This window comes from Halyomorpha halys, unplaced genomic scaffold, assembly GCF_000696795.3.
Source record: "Halyomorpha halys isolate HHAL.00 unplaced genomic scaffold, Hhal_1.1 Scaffold12.1, whole genome shotgun sequence".
Classification (NCBI taxonomy): domain Eukaryota; kingdom Metazoa; phylum Arthropoda; class Insecta; order Hemiptera; family Pentatomidae; genus Halyomorpha; species Halyomorpha halys.
Genome location: NW_027109908.1, coordinates 888,977 through 893,736, shown reverse-complemented (window position 1 = coordinate 893,736; position 4,760 = coordinate 888,977). Strand labels below are relative to the sequence as shown.

The window sequence follows — 4,760 nt, the reverse complement described above, 5'->3', positions numbered from 1 at the left end:
GTTCCTGCCTTCCCAGACGGCGCCAAATTTCAAATCCAGTTAAACCTAGTATCTCTTAGGTTCAGTCTCTGGCCTGAACAGTTATCATGAATATCTTTTTAAATCTACACCTTTATATCTTTATAATTATAAGTCACTTTTATAGTGTTGTATTAGCTTTAACTACTCGGTTTCAGTTTACTTAAACCCCGATGAAGACTTTTGGTATGGGTTGAAACGTAGGTCATTAAAATTTTTATCTATTTGTCAATAGACAACGTTTCGACCCACACTGCAGGTATATTATTAATTATTTTTTCTTGATTTTTCTTTTTTAAAATCCCGAAACATCTTCCAAATGAAATTACTTTGGTTAATTAAAAGCTTCAGCATTTTTTTTATAGCTTAAAAGAGAATTATTCCATCAATATATATCTAAAATATAATTTCATTTTTATAATCTTTAAAAAATAATTAGAATTTTTGATATACGAGTCATTAGCTCAGAGTGTTTCTCAAGTCAAAAAAATTTTAAATCGGTTTGAAAAATTATTTTTGATTATAATTAAATATTGACTGTACGAGTGTTTATTCAAACAATTATGAAAGAAACTTGACTTGAAAATTAAAATATTTATAAAACTTAAAGGGCTATTATTATAAAACCGTATTTTTTTTTTAAATTTTTGCATGTGACAATAATTCAATATTGACTGAATTAGTAACTATCTAAAATTAGAAGAAAAAAAATTAAAATTCAAAGGGTTACATTTACTAAAGCATATAATAAAAATAAAAGTATATGAGCAAAATATCACAATTAAAAATTTTCATATTATTACCCCTCTTTCGATTTATTTCGTTTTTATGTTCGTTTAATTTTAATTATTTGAAATCTTTTTTTGTTTTAGTGTAAACACGTACCTTGCATTATTATCTAATACGTACCATACAAAAAAAAAGAATATTTTCAGAAAATGTATACTCTTTTTTAATTTAATGTCACAGTAGTTTAAACTATAATATTGGAAGATGTTTACAAGCGTTTATTTAGGTTAGAAATTTCCATATCTCGAAATCAGTTTGTTTCCCGAAATTACAATTACGGATAAATAATAAAAATAATATTCGCAATATGTTAACATTAACATGAGTAATTTAAATCTAACGATGCATTTGAAGGTGGATTTAACTGATTCTAAAATAATTTGTAGCAGTCTACTTACTAAAGCTATTGGACAGTTTGTACGTCGTTCAAAATAAAGAAATAAATGGAATAAGAAATGTTTTATTTAAAAATAAATAATAACTTACATTTTTTTTTTTTAATTTCTAGATGTCTAAGAAACAGGACTTCCAGCACGTTGAAAAGCTCAGTGCCCGACACGCGAATTCCCCAAGGGACATTCAGCGAGATGTAGCAAGAGGAATCGGCATAAGAGAAGTTGGAATATCCAGAAACTCCGAAGCATCAAGGGCCCAGTCTTATCAAGGCACGATAAACTCATCATCTGGCGTGGCTAAATTCCAGTCTGCTGGAATGGGGCCTAAATAGTTGTTAAATCTATGGCTTCAGAGTTACATAGGACAAAGTCCATATTAAGATGTTTTTGGTTGTCTATGTCAAATAATATACTTTAACTTGCAAAAACAAAATATGTTTGAAGGTGTGTAACTATCTTTTTTTTTGTTTTTTTACTACAACAGAGTAAGGCTGCATTGCTTTGATAGTGTAACATCTGTAAAAAAAAAAATTTAAATTTATTTTGAATAAAACGTGTTTCGAAGATACTGATTTTTGAGTTAATGATATGTACTTACGATACAATCTGTAGAATACGAAAAAAATTTTTTTTTGTCAGATATACTATGATTAATTATTAATGCAAATTAACATTTCTGAAAATATTTTTTCAATTTTTACAAAAATTAAAAATTTTGGTATTCGATTTTGCTGCTCCAAGTCTCATGTAAAGTGTTTTCAGTGTATTTTTAAATTTATATTATGTATAACCATAAAAGGAAAATATTTTTATACTTTTTTAACACCTATAATTATATAATTTAACTCATTTCTTCCTCTATAATGTTTATATATATATTCTTTTTAATTTGGAAAATTTTTTTGAGACTTGTTTCTTCATTAAATTGATACTAAGGTTTAAAAATTGTATATAAAATATCCAAGATAATTTAATAATTTCATCATAGAACACTAATATAAATTTGAAAACATTATGTTTGAATTATATACATTTTATGGAAAGGAATAATAAATTTTTAGTCATGTTTATTATTAAGAGTACATTTAAATAAACAATATCCACTCAAAATGTAATACTTGGTTCTTTTCAGTTCTTCTTTTATTACATAATGCATAATAAAGTTTTTTTTCTAATTATTTATTTTACTATCTGACCAGTATTTCATATTTTTCTTTATCCTCCTATCCCAACTTCAGATATTTAATTGCATAAAATCAATTAATTTGATTTCTAATTATTTAATAGACAAAATTTAAAGTAACAAATGAGCTTTGATGTGCATGTTGGAGCCAGGATTAGTGGAATTGACTAAGTAAATAATATTTTATATTCAAATTTCGCTGACAGATCCGCTAGCGGACTATATCTAGGCAAACGACCAACTTGGAATCTTCAGACAAGATTGAAAAGATAGGAAACTGCACGTCGATTCCCACTATCACATTTGCTGGACAAACATTCTCAACTTCCAATCTATTACAAAAGACTAATCTACTTGATTTTAAAAAGGCCTATCTAGACATACTAGTACAAGAGCCCAAGAGGAGAAAAAATTTGTTTATTCAACCTTCATTTTTTATTACTTTAATGAAAACTATGTATGATTCATAGTTAAATTGATGAGTCTGCCAAGTATAGGTAGGGGGAATAAAAAATGGCAACTGTTTCAAAACCTTAAAAAACATTAATTTTTCATTCGGAGTTCTATATCTTGAAAACTACCAGCAACACTAGAAAATCTAAAAGAACATTATTTAAAGATGAGCAAATTTTCTGAAATATTAGTTCTAATATTATAAGAGCTATTTACGTCCAATAGTTCTCGAGATATATCCGAGTTGTAAATGTCAATAAATAAATAAAATTAAAATAAATCGCTAAAAACTCACCTGGAAAGAAATATTCAGAGTAAATCCAACCCCCCCCCCCCAAAAAAAAAAAAAAATTCTGATAAGGATAAGAGAAATAACCTCACAGAGGCAATTGATACTTTTGAAGCATGGATCGATGATTATACAAAAAAAAAAAAAAATTCTGATAACGAATATGTGTGTTTACAAGTATATTTTTCCATGAAACAAAAACTATAGCAAGCTAGTTTTATATATTGTTTATTTTGCAAACTAGTTTTTCCACGTTAAAAATCATATGACAATTATTAGGGATTTTTCAGTTCGAAATGGGGTGTAGATTCGCCCCCTAATGTTTCTCTTTTTTTACTACGTACGCTTTGTATAAAAAATTATATAAGTTTTACACAAAAGGATATAAATAAAAAACATGAAATATTGACAAAGACAACACCAGGTAAAAATGTAAAATATTGTGATTGAGGGTTTATTTTTAGGAACACCTAAAAAAACAGAAAGATATGTCCGTAGAAACCTAGTTGATATTATTATGATGAGAGATAGTTGACCGTGGATGAATTATATCAGGAGAAGATGGTTGGAGGTGTGCGGTCTAATCACAAATAAGTTGAAATAACTTATTTAATCATGCAGATGTTTCGGCTAGAATGTATAGCCTTCATCAGGGCCAAGAAAAAAAAACAAGATGACAGCCAATGAATACAAAAAAGAAAAAAAGGAAATATGAACAGAATGACATAAAAGAAATGAAAGAAGTGGAAAACAAAATGTATATAAGTAATTGTAGTATAAGTAAAAATAACATAATTAAGGAAATAAAATAAAATTTGAAGTTATAAAATGCAATGAAATATGAAGATTTTAGTTTATTAATAATTTAAAAACTAAAGTTATGGAATGAAAAAACAAAATTGACAGAACGAAAATATATGTAACAAATAAAATATGTAACCATAATATTAGATAAAGAAACAAAGTATGAAATTACATCAGACAAAAGAAGTAAATAGAAAAAAAATTTAAAACAATAATAATATATGGTGAACTAATAACATGGGTAGGGTAAATTAAGAAAATAGTAGTAGGAGGGGGGGGGATAAAGATAGAAAAAAAGAGAATAAAACATAAAACACACCTGCTAGCATGAAATCTGATAAGTAAGCTGCGCGTCACAATCGGCCAGACTCAGTATTAAAAAATACGTCACGAATATGACGAGGTGAATAAACATTACAAGTGGATAAAACATTAAAAATAAAAAATAGAAGATATTTAAAAGTGGAAAGCGTGACGGCAAATGGAACTATGTATTTTATTTACCATTTCTTTCATCACTTTATTTTCATTCTGTATAATTATTTACTTTACGTTCTCTTTTCTTTAATGTTTGTATTTATTGGTTGTTATCTTGTTCTTTGTTCTTAGCCCTGATGAAGGCTTGAAAATCAGGCCGAAACGTTTCCACGATTAAATAAGTTATTACAATATATTTGTGTTATAATTTAACCATTACCAGTGATGCGGCGAGAGAGATGAGCTGGGATCTCTTGAGCTCTGCTCTACCCCTCACACGTGGGGGATAGAGTGGGCTCGGGGATCCTCAGGTCGATTGTATAAATATTGTATATATTATTTTATCATTATG

At 27.5% G+C, this 4,760-nt stretch overlaps 1 protein-coding gene and 1 long non-coding RNA gene across 2 annotated transcripts in view; one reads left to right on the top strand and one right to left on the bottom strand.

Annotated features, from left to right (window-relative positions):
* LOC106679142 (uncharacterized) overlaps window positions 1-1,770 on the top strand; it is a 4,512-nt gene extending 2,742 nt beyond the window's left edge. Inside the window, exon 2 of the long non-coding RNA XR_001342907.2 lies at window positions 1,316-1,770. This is a non-coding gene — a long non-coding RNA (uncharacterized lncRNA). The remainder of the gene's footprint in view (window positions 1-1,315) is intronic.
* The window catches only part of RYa-R (RYamide receptor), a 707,678-nt gene that overhangs the window by 182,099 nt on the left and 520,819 nt on the right, over window positions 1-4,760 (bottom strand). The window lies entirely within an intron of this gene.